Source organism: Vombatus ursinus, unplaced genomic scaffold, assembly GCF_900497805.2.
Source record: "Vombatus ursinus unplaced genomic scaffold, bare-nosed wombat genome assembly UNPS02014951.1, whole genome shotgun sequence".
NCBI classification, from domain to species: domain Eukaryota; kingdom Metazoa; phylum Chordata; class Mammalia; order Diprotodontia; family Vombatidae; genus Vombatus; species Vombatus ursinus.
This window is the reverse complement of record NW_020954729.1, coordinates 1,943,483-1,955,790: the sequence shown is the minus strand read 5'-3', so window position 1 is coordinate 1,955,790 and position 12,308 is coordinate 1,943,483. Positions and strand designations below refer to the sequence as shown.

Below are 12,308 nucleotides of genomic sequence, written 5' to 3'. Positions count from 1 at the left end.
GAGAGGCATTATTATTACCATCTTAGGAAACCCATTCCACTTTAAGTTAGTCCCCATCATTTGGACATTTCCCCTACAGCCAACTAAAATCTGCTGCTAACCAATATATGTTGAAATGAATGTAATTGCATTGACCATTTCTGAGCAATTTTCTAGATGTTCTTCCATCTTTGATTAAGAGAATGGAAGAATTGACCTGTGATGTCACTTTCCTTCCTAAGACTCTACAAAAAGGGGCAGCTAGGTGGCACAGTGGATAGAGCACTGGCCCTGAAGTCAGGAGGACCTGAGTTCAAATCCGGCCTCAGACCAAACACTTGACACTTACTAGCTGTGTGACCCTGGGCAAGTCACTTAACCCCAACTGCCTAAAAAAACAAAAACAAAAACAACAAAAAAAGACTCTACAAAAAGACTTTACAAAAAAAAGCCAACTCACATATGTGAGAAATAAAAGAGTTAAGTTTCCTATTTCTCACACATACCAGATAAAGGCTGGATATGGTCAACTCAGAGCTCTTTCAACTTCGTGATCCCAGGATATTATATTAGCTTTTTTTAAACCATTATAAAATCCAACACTCATCAGTGCAACCGATTATAATTGACTGGCTAGTTGGTAGGAGCATAACTATGAGATGCCCTTCAGGTGCCCAAGTTGTACCAGATGTTACATTTTATAGATTGTGATAAAGGGAACATGTGCTGTTGAGGCTATTGGCGTAAATCATTCCAACCAAACAACCAAGAGCTCAAAGATTGTTGTGAAAAGGACTAATATCATATGAATTCCTTCATAATTACTGGTCCAGATTTAGCTAGAAAGAATTTCAGGTAGGCGGGGCCATTCTGATGCAGCTTTTTCCATTTATAGATAATTCTGATGGATAGGATGGTTTTCCTGACATTTAAAGTTGCCTTTCACAAATACTTGTAGTGAACCACAACTTGACAGGACCAGAGATGAACTACATTGCCCCACTCCTGACAGGGAGGTGACGGGCTCAAAATGCAGAATGAGATATGCACGTTTCAACATCGGCAATGTGAACATTTGCTTCTCTTTAGTTCCTTTCTCCCTCCCTCCTACCGTTGTTCAGGAGCAGGATGAAAAGGGAGAGTAAGAATCAATGCTTGTAAAAATACAGTAGAACTGAATTGAATTCATTGACCATTTCTTTTGGAATTATGCTGTAGATCAGTGTCATTGTTCAGGCAGGGGGATAGATCGGTTAACTTCTAAGGTCACTTAAGTCTGAGACTGGAAATCGCAGAGCAACCTGCTATACTAAGTAGTGAAGTGGATTAGGTAAAAACTCTTGAGAGAACTTTTGAGAGAATTTAGAGGCAACTCTAAGCTTCCCTTTGCAACCATCTTGCTTTTGTTTTTGCTAGTCTCTCCTGATCTGTCGACTGAGCTGTGGGCAGGGGTGGAGTTTTTGGCTGTCCAGTTCTTAGGAGAGCGACCTGAAGACCCACCACCCAGACCCACCAGGCTGGGACTTCATGCCTCCTTTCATTTGCAATGGCTATTTAATCTTTTCTTTCCTGCTAAGATGCTTTCTATGTTAAGTTTGTGACTCTGCAAAATACATGGAGAAAGATGATGTGTTTGATTACAAACCATATACTGATCCCACTAACTCAGAGAGCCTTTAGGGAACGTGTCATGTGTGGTCTACAAGACATACACATACTAGCACTGGAGTCAGAAAATCAGGGTGTACTTGCACAAAATACTGAAGGGGATTTCTTTGTGGCTCTGTTTCCTTATCTGTCAAATGATAAGGTTGGCCCAACCTATCTCAGGGTGTTGTGAAGGTCAAAATGAGCTTCCCTGTGAATGGTGCATGCTGGAAAAAAGCCAGTAAGGGCACTGGGAGGGAGGGGGAGAGTGGGCTGTAGGCTAAGGAGCTGGAACAAAACAAAGGACAGTAGAAGTATCTTCTGGGCAGAAGCTGATGGAGAAAAATTCCCTGGAAAGCCACGGCATGAGGAATGAACATGAGCCAGGGCCCGCAAAAAGCTACCTGCCTGCCCTCATATCAGCAAGGGGAATATCTATTTCAGTGGCCAGATGCATGCAGGGACTTTAAAGACAAGGGAAAGCTGGAAGAAGACAATAAGGTGGGTTGGGATGGAGGAAGAAAAGCCTGAAGAAGGAGAAGGAAATGAATTCTACTGGCTTGCCGACTGTTAAGAGGGTTCTAGAAGAGGTGTGAAGGGAAAAGAGGAAAACCCATTCAGTGTTTGTGAGGGGTAGAGGACAGTGGGAGGACCCCTCCCTTCCTGGGGATGATTTGTGGTTTCCCGAGGGATGCCAGTAGCTGCCTGGTAAGACAGCATGTGCTGGAGACCCTGATTCTTAATTTGACTGGCAAGAACCCAAGGGACTGATTTGCAGCGATTCAAACCCCAGAAAGTAAAGAATTTGACATGATCTTCAAACCCCAGAAAGTAAAGAATTTGACATGATCTTCAGATCTGTGAGGAAATTTGGATTTATCTTGGAGGCAGGATCTCGAAAAGATGTTACCTGGCTATGAGTCATGTGTAGCATGGTGGTCTCTGAAGACCCATGAAGCCATGGAGAAGGGAGGGGTGGGCGCAAGAAGATGCCAACGTACTAAAAATGACCCAGAAGAGCCAAAAAGGATGTCACTGGGTTGTCCAAGATGGGTTGGTCATGTGGCCAGAGTGGCATCCTTCTGGGGTCAAGAGAAAATGAGGAAAGCCCTCAATATGCTGAAGGGATCCTTTGTGGTGCACACACAGGAGGGAACGGGTGAGAGCCGCACAGGAAGTACAGCCACAGACAGACTGCACGCCATTGGAAGGGGAGCCCTTGTTGGCCAAGTCACTGAAGATTCCTGGAGCACCAGGGTAAAAAGAAGCCAGACTGCTGGAGAAACTTTGGGGGGGCGAGTCCAGCAAAACAGGAATGAAGTAAATAAGCAGAAAACATGTCGTGATATATTATTAACAGCCCCAGTAACAGTAGCAGATGGGCATCGAGTTTAGCCGGCAGAACACAACTGTGAAGGACAACTGTGGCAAGGTGAAAGTGGGTTTAACCACCTGCCTGGTGCCTTCTCTTTAAGGGACAGAGATGGCATATAGCTGGAGCAAGATCACAGAACAAAAGCTAAAGACACCTTAGATCTCAGCCAGTGTGATCCCCTCTTTTTGCAAATGAGGAAACTGAGGCCTAGAGAGGAAAAGTGACAGAGCCATGATTTCAACCCAAGTCGTAGAATCCTAAATCCAGTCCTCTTTCAAGGTACACACACACTGCAGATGCACAGAGGCCAAGGACGCAGCCCAGCAGGGCATCCCAGAGCCTTATCCTGTGATAAGGAAGGGCATCTCTATTCAAACTGTCTGAGAGCTTGAGAGGCAGGCCCAGGATACAAAGGGAGATAGCACAGCAGCGCGGATAACATTTGCCCGCCAGACTGCAGGGAGGTCTCCTGGGACTGGAAGAGAAGGTTAAGGCAGCAAGAGGGAGTACAGGGATAATGAAGGGGAGAAATAATGAAGGGGAGAAATAAAGAAGATGGATTTCAGGTTGGGATGGGGAGGAAAAGTAGAGGGGGAACATAAAACAGCTCAGGATGTACACAATGGGAATGAAGCAAGGAGAAGCCAGCTCTTTGCGGGCGGGGGAAGGTAACAGGGAACGCTGGCAGAGCGGGTGGGGCAGGCCTTGTCAGGAGGCCCAGGGCCACACTTGGAGACTCAGGGCCTGGGGGTGCCAGGAGGGTGGGTCCAAACCCAAGTCCACCTCTTACTCCGTGTGCCCGGGGACAAGCAAGCCAGTTCCTCTGGCTGAGTGCACCCAACGCTTCCTGCTTTGGTTGGTTCACTTGTTTGTGGGGTACATGGAATCCAGAGGAAGTAGGAATGGAAAAGCATCCAGCAAGCACTTACTCAGTGCCAGGCCCTGTGCTAAGCTCTGGGCACATGAAGACGAGCTCAAAAGGTGGCTACGTTTTAAGAGGTGAAAACAACCCATATGGGGGAGTGGTGGCTACAGAGAGGTCTTTGATGAGACAAGCAGGTAGAGGGCACAAATGATGGCGCTGGCTTTTCTAGGATTGGTTGCGTTAAGCTTATGACTAGAGTCGGAAGGGAAGGTGGAAGGGGGCAAGATATGCCTGAGGTCCAGAGGAGAAGTGGAGGAGAGAAAGGCAGTGTGGCAGGAGGATGGCCCAGAAGAGGCATGGCAGCTCTAGGTTCAGGCGATGTAAGGTGAATGCTTACTGATCTGAAGCCCAGGGCACCAGGCATAGTAGCTTGAACAAGTTTTATAGTAGAGATGACTTCATAAACACCAAGCACACATTTAAATCAATAAACATTTACGAAACGCCTACTATGGGCCAGACACTGAGCTAGATGCTAGGGATAGAAATAAAAAAAGTGAAAATTGTCAAGAACATTCCAAAAGTAGGGGACAATCCGTGCAAAGGTATGGAGGTGGGAGATTGCAAGTACATTAGATTGGACAGAACGTAGAACTGGAGGGGGGAATGATGAGAGGTGGGGAGTAATGAACACTAAGCCTCCAGGCTACAGATGGGGCTTGAAACAGACTGGGAAAGGCTTTAAATGTCAGAGGAATTTGTTTTATCCTAGAAGTGGTAAGGAGCTGATGAAAATTCTTGAGGGAGTGCCATGAACAGACCAGTGCTTTCAGATGATCAACTTGGCATCTTTGTCACTGACAACCTGTGTGACCTTGAGCAAGTCACTTAACTCCTGTAGGTAGTTGGTTTTCTCATCGGGTAAACAACAGGTGGTGGGGAGAGGGGCTCTAAGCTCCCCTCTTGTTCTCAGTCAATGATATTTGGAAGGCAGAGTTGCAGAGAGGAGAGACAGGATGCAGGAAGCCAATGAGGAGGCTACTGCAACAGTCCAAGGGACAGGTGGTGAGGGCCTTCACTGGGGTGCTCACTGTGGGATGGAAGGGGGAGATGTGGAGGAAGGGAGGAGCTTGCCCGGCTTGAGGCCCAGTATGCTCTCCACCACAGTGGGCTGTCTCCACACAGCCCTGGCTGGTCCTTTCCTTGGCCTGACACCTCAGATGATTTGTCTGCCATCCCTATACATTCCATAACACAAAGGGCTTGGTTAACTTTAGACAGTTTTCTTCTCTGGGCTCCTGTGCCCTAAGACAGGAAACTTGGGACCCTCTCGGCGTGGTACCTTCCCCTCAGCAGTCTTAGCTAGCTGGAACTCTACCTGCAAGATGGGCTACAGTGATGTAGAGGACAGTTTGATGAAAGTGCAGTTGGGTTGGGTGAAGGAGCCACCCTTGCCCATTAGAGGGTTCAGGAAGAAGAACGCTGGGGCCCACCATGACAAGTGCATTGTGGGAGTGGCAGTCAGCCTCAGGGAAGAAGCACAGGCTCTGGGGAGGAAACAACCCCTCTTCTCACATGGACTTCTGGCCTGGGGCAAAGCCCTTTTTGCCTTGTACTAGTTATGGCTCTGTCTGCCAGTATGCTGAGACCAACTCCCCACTTGTAAGCAGGTAGTTCACACTATGAAAAAAGAAATTTTATGACAAGATGGAAGATCCTTGAATAAACAAACCATTAGTCCCAAAGACAGATGGCAGGTAGGCTGTACAACAAATAGAGGGTCTGAAGTCAGGAAGACTCGAGTTTAAAGCTAGCCTCAGACACCATATGACTCTGGCTAAGTCACTACACCTCTGGTCTACTTCAGTTTCCTTATTATCAAATGTAGGGATAATAATGGCACCTACCTCCCAGGATTGATTGTTGTGAGGATAAAATGAAATATTTACATAGCACTTTGTAGACTTTAAAGTACTACATAAACACTAGTTATCATTATTGTTGTTATTATTATCATATTTCCAGAATTGCTTCTAGTCCAAATAGGAGAGCTTTTTCAAGACTTGTCTTTGCCCAGGTTCAAATCTTGGCTCTGGCCTTACTATCCATGTGACTTGGGAAAATTCACTCAACTTCTCTGGAAAATGATGGAGTTGGACTTAATTGCTAAGGTTACACCCAGCTCTAAATTGAGAATATTTTCCCCTTTCCTATTTCTTTGGGGGAGGGAATAGAATCAACAGATCTGATCTTTTGATATAGCCAATTAACACTGATAATGTGTAGTTTCCAACCTGGACATCGTCTCTCTTTCAAAACAGACACAAGGTGTGTTAAATAAAAATCCCAAGCCAAGGTTGGGCCTCAGTTTCCTTATTCAAAGTATTCTCTCTCCTTCTGTAGCCTCCTCGTTTTGGGTATATGCCCAAGGAACTGTCCTGGACCCTCTTGTTCTCTCTCTCTCTCTCGTTCTCTCTCTCTCTCTCTCTCCCCTCAGCTCCCATGGGAGTATTCTATATGACTACTCTATATTCAACCCTAATCTCTCTCTTGCTTTTTGTTTTTGTCTCCCCAGCACTTCATACAGTGCCTAGCACACAGTAGGCGCTCAATTCATGCGTACTGGATTGATTCTTGCCCCACCACTTTCCTGTGAACTACCAGCCCTTCCAAGCAGTTTCTCAGACACAATGGGGAAGAAGACCTAGCTGTCACCATTGTCTGGCCCAGTACGCTCTCCACCACAGTGGGCTGTCTCCACGCAGCCCTGGCTGGTCCTTTCCTTGGCCTGACACTTCAGATGATTTGTCCACCATCTCTATATGTTCCATAACACAAAGGGCTTGGTTAACTTTAGACAGTTTTCTTCTCTGGGCTCCTATGCCCTAAGACAGGAAACTTGGGACCCTCTCGGCACACTACCCTGTCCCCACACCAATTGAGGGATCCAATCTTTAGTGTTTCATGGGTGCCACTGATCTCCTCCATTTTTGCCCAAGTCTCCCTTCAGTTACTAGCCCCTTCCCCTGGCTATCTTTGGTGGGTCCTCCAGCATACAGGGCCCCAGGCTGCTACCATGCTCCTATATCAGCCAGGGTGAGGAGGGGCAAAGGAATTTGTTCATCCTCCTGCCAAATTTCCCAGCTGTTGAGAAATTCATTTCAGCTATTCTGGGTACATAATCTCTCACTTTTCCCCAACTTCTTTTTTCTCTTGTACATCCATCTGAACAACTTGGTTGGCCTGTTTCCCTCCTTTGTAAGTCTATTCCGGCACTCAGGTCCTCCGATTCCATGGCCAGGACGCTTCCCACAAGTCCCACACCATCCCCTTGAGCTCAGGACGGCCAGCTGCTGAGCAGGGCTGCCGCCACCTGGCTGCTCCCCACACAAAGAGTCATTTCTTCACTTCTGGGGAACAAGGGGGGAGTCACACATTTGTTCCAGTAGCTTCTCCACTGGGGATTGCCCGGGACAGCCAGGCCATTTATAACTTAGAGGGGCCTGTTGGCATATCAGTCTAGCTCCGGGAATCCCAGTTCCAGATGAGACCTCAGATCAGTTAGGCCAGTGTCTGTCAACCCAATCTCCACTGTATTCTCTTAGGTTTTAAGAGGTAAGGGTCTTGGGCAATAAAAGCTTTAAGACTGGGAACAATTTGCTACCAACCAGGGGTTGGTGAACCCTGACAGCAGCTTCAAGTCCCTTCCACCCTTCCCCCTTTGCAGGACTCAAATGTCAGAAATCTTGAGGCAACGGCATTATCTGGTGTGGCCCACTCCTAGCTGATAAAAATAAACCCTTGCAGGGTGTTGCTCCCAGATGCCTCTCCCCACCATCCAATGCCAAAGTCACTCCCAGATAGTAAATTAAATGCTTGCACACACAGCTAGACAGTCATTTGTCTGAAAGGGATCTGGGGGGTTTTGGTGACTCAAGGTGAGCCAATGTCTCAAGGTCACGCAAGCAAGAAGTGGCAGAGATGGCCGCCTAGGACCCTTCCACCTCTCAGATGCTGTGATTCTGTTAAAAAAAAAAAAAAAGACCTGATGTGATGCCCCTTGCCACGTGCACCGCCCCCCCCCACACACAGGGGAAGGAAAGCTCAACCCTTGCAAGAGCAAACAGAAGCTGAGAAGCTTCACAATAAGTGAAGAAATTGGAGGAAAGAAGGAAAACAAAAGAGCAAATGGTGAGTCTCCAGATGAGGCCCTACCCTTGGTGTGTCCTGCACCCCTTGGGCAGGCATTCTGGGGAAGCCTACAGAGACCTTCTTCGACTATGGTTTTTAAGTACATACGATAAAATGCACAGGATTATAAGGGCAAAACAATTCTATCCAGATACAGTTATCAAAATACATATTTTTTAAAAAAACTCATGGCCCCAAGTTAAGATCCCCTGTTCAAAAGAGTCCAGGAGAAGGTTCAAACCAGAGGAAAGATGCCACTTCTTGGACATCCTAGAATACTCGAGAATTTGGCCCCACAAGCATTTATTAAGTGCCTGCTGTATACTAGGCCCTGTGTTCAGCCCTGGGGATATAAAGGCAAAAGCCTAGTACTTCCTCCTCTCAAGAAGATTACACTGGACGAGTGGGAAGGCATTTCCAGATAAGTAAATAAAAACCAGTTGGGAAAAAAATACAACCCAACCCCCAGATGCTGCTAAACACTGGAAGCCATGAGGAAAGGCCTTTCATAGCTTCCCTTGAGCTGAGCCTTGAAGGAAGCTAAGGGTTCCATGAGGTGGAGGTAAGGACCGAGAATGTTCCAGGGTGAGGGAAAAGCTTATGCAAGGGGGCAAGGAGGTGAGACACATAAAGGCAAGTTCAAAATATGGCAACTGAGTCAGAGAAGAGAAAGAGTCAGCTGAAAACTGGGAAAAAGATAGTGCCAACAAGAGTCACCTATGTCAGTAAAAAGTCAGCTAGCTGGTGCTGCAGTGGATAGAACACTGGATCTGGAGTTACGAAGACCCGAGTTTAAATGTGCCCTGGCCAAGTCACTTCATTCTGTTTGCCTCAGTGCTTCCAAGATGGTGCGATTCTGGGAAAGGTTATGGTCACTGCTCTCCTGATCTGCACTCTGGTCTTTATGAAGGAAGGGGCCCTTCCATTGCTGCATTCTTCTCCGCTTTGGTACTATGACCAGAGGCCCTCCCTTGTGACTGACCATCGGTGCTCCTCTTTGCCCTGGAACTTTGATTCAGAACTGCATATGGTCAATAGAGCTGCCAACCAGTTGTACCCAATGCTAGAAAAGGGTCCTTTGTAAACTCTTTCTGAGCTGTTGTCTGACCCCCTCACTGTCTCTGGGCTGAGAGCTACCAAAGCTATTGCTGCTGCTGCTGTTGCCACCGCCACTGCTGCTATGTGTCTGGGTTCCACAAAGACCTCTCCCATACTTCCACCCTGGTGTTTCAGACTTCTCCTGCCTATCCTTCTTAAGTTTTCTTAGGCCAGAAAAATCTCTCACCCCGACTTTTTGTTGGCTCTGCTGCTCCAAAATTTGATTTGAGGTGTTATTTTAAAGTTGTTTGGAGGAGAGTTTTGGGAGAGTTCAGCTGGGTGGCTGTCCCTAATCTGCCATCTTGGCTCTTCCTCCAGAACCTCTGTTCTTTATGGAAGACAGCATGGGACTATTTTACTTCCTTTCTACAAGCCTATGGAGTTCTTCACTGAGACCGATATGGATGTGCTTTGAATTGAGGATTTCACCTTTTGAAACTAGCATCTCCATGAAACTTAAAATTCAAAGACTTGAAGGCATTCCTATCTATGAGCAATATTTAATTTGGAATAACACAGAGCTTGAAGAAGACTGCTTGACTGATTACAACATTTCAGAAGGTTGTACCTTGAAGCCAGCATTAGCTATGCATGGTGGACTAATAATACTAGAAGAGTTCCAATGGAAGACCCTCCTTGGCAAATGGCTGATACATGGACTCCTGCAGCAATGAGGTCTGAGAGAAGGTCTCATATAACAAACAAGTCACCTTTTTGGTGTATGGAGGAGATCAGTTGAATTTCTTCCATGTAGTAAATAGGGGAGATGGCACTTTCACATCATTATATGAATTATTAAGTGGTGGTTCAGTTTATAATTTATATTCAGATGATGATGATGAAGAAATTGAGCCTTCTCCCTCCAGGCAAGAGATAATTGAAGATTCAATCAGTATGAATAAAATGAAGCTATTGAAGGCAAAAATAGAGATCATGAACATCAGTAAAAAGCTGAAAAAATGTTAAGATAAAACCTTGCCCACCTATGGCTTCTGACCTTCCAATGGTTCAATGGCAGCTGCTTGTCACAGACTTTTGAGAGTACTCCCCACCAACGGACAGTCTTGCTTACCTCCAACCTAGGAATTCATATCCTGCTGAGCTTTCCCCAGAATGCACTTTCAGCCTTGATTACTTTGGCCACTGTTGGTAGCCATTTATACCATTGATTGCTACCGATTTCCTTAAGAAAGATAACTGGGAGAGCACCACGCTCTCCCCCAATCGATTAGTAGCATCACATTACCAGCTAAAGTATCTCATGCTGAATTGGAAAATGCCAACAAATAGCCCATCCCAGATGCTGTGTTCCCTCTTATGTCATCTTTGCCCACAGAGAAATTTTTTTTAGAAAATTTAGTATCTAAAACTGAGGAAGCCACGGTCATCTTTCCAAATGTGGAATTGTGAGCCACTGAAGAATCTCTTTTACTGGAAATGGATGCATTTGTTTTGTTAGCAGAAGGAAATGTGGCAGAACAGTACCTTGATCTGGATGGCACTGAGAAGGTAAACCAAGATCTTGTGCTTCCCACTGGGGATAAAGATATGAAAACTCCAGAATAGCAGCATAAACCGGAAACCACAGAGACAGTCCAAATGCTTTGAGACTGGGAACCTCAGGACCTCTTGCCTCACAAAGTATGTTTTGATTGGTGGATGTCCGAAACATAGCTGATCCTTCCTTTCCTAGGACTATGAGATTTCATGGTGTTGAGGTCAACCCAACTGGTAAAAGATCTGATATTATTTCCAAAATCGAGGCTAGGGATATCACAGAAATGGCTAACAAAGCATCCAAAGAACCTGTTAGTTCTGTAAACAATAGAGGTTTTCTTGCTTTGCTGGCACAATGTACAAGCAGAGACAGTTTACAGAGCTCATGTGGGGCAAGCAGGTTTCAGACTTCTGCCACTGCACTGTCTACAAATCTCCAGCATTTTCAAAAAAGAAAGCCTTTGGAAAAGCTCTCCCCAAATTGAACGTGATGACTTTTTTTCTAGTAAGTATTGCCCGTCCAAGTGTTCTCCCTCTGTCTTTTATTCGTATAAAAAGTCAGAAAATATATTAATATAATTGAATGAGGAGGCTTATGGTTAAATTCCAAATAAATCATATTAAGCAATGTTTCTTTATGAAGTTACTGTAGTTCATTGTTTATCAGATTTTTTCATTATATGATCCAACATAAAAGAATTCAGTTACTTTTATTCTGTATTTATTTCCATATATTTAACCTCCTTTTAGGTCCTCACATTTCAATATATTTTCTAGTTAAGTGTTCTTTAAAAAAAAAGTACATTCACAATTTTGTTCTCAGTTAATTTAAATTAAATACATTTGGAATTTTATGGATAGTTTGACTACATTCAGTGTTCATGGCTATTTTCTTTTTGCTTTTAAAAACCTGAAAATCTTGTATGTATTATATATTTACATAAAAAAAGAGATCAAGGGTAGCTTTGGAAAAAGCAGTTTCAGTGGAATGATGAAATCTGAAGTCAGGTTGTAAAGGGATTTTTTAAGGAGAGAGAGAAAGAAATCCTAATGTTAGAACGTAAGCTCTCAGTGTTGGGATAGCTTCATTCATTATATTCGTCCTCCTAGAACATAGCCCAATATCTTGCACATAGCAAGTTCTGAATAAACACATGTTGATGGGCTGATTGGTAGATGGAGAGCGCTCTATTTCCAGAGCAAGAGAAGGTAGCAAAAGCAGTGAAGGGTTGTCAGCTAATGCCGTGGCATCAACGCTAAGTGAAAAAGGCTCAGGATTTCATAGTGGACCTCATAGACAAGGGTTAAACTAGTTAAGAAAGACAGTGCTTCCTGGGTGTGATAACCTCTCCATTGAGGCCTTCGTACCTTTTGAGGGTGTCTATCTGAGCAGCCCAGAGGGCAGGAAGTGAGAAGGACATTTATTAGGCTTGAAGCACAAAAAAGCTTTTGATCAAACAGGCAACGGGTTTCTCTCCAACACCATGTACATTTATGGTGCCGAAGATGTTGCCAAGATCAACAAGGGCATTCTACAGCAGTGGGACTGGCATCCCCACACAGTCTGCTTCAATGAACCCTTGTCAGATGGCCAATTGGTACATACCCCATTCTGTGAGCTTGGGGTACAAAGATGAAATAGGGCACGTGATTCCT

The 12,308-nt window shown here is 45.1% G+C and overlaps 1 pseudogene; it reads left to right on the top strand.

Annotated features, from left to right (window-relative positions):
• Positions 1-2,529: 2,529 nt before the first annotated feature.
• On the top strand, positions 2,530-10,238 carry LOC114030274 (annotated as a pseudogene).
• The last annotated feature ends 2,070 nt before the right edge of the window (positions 10,239-12,308 follow it).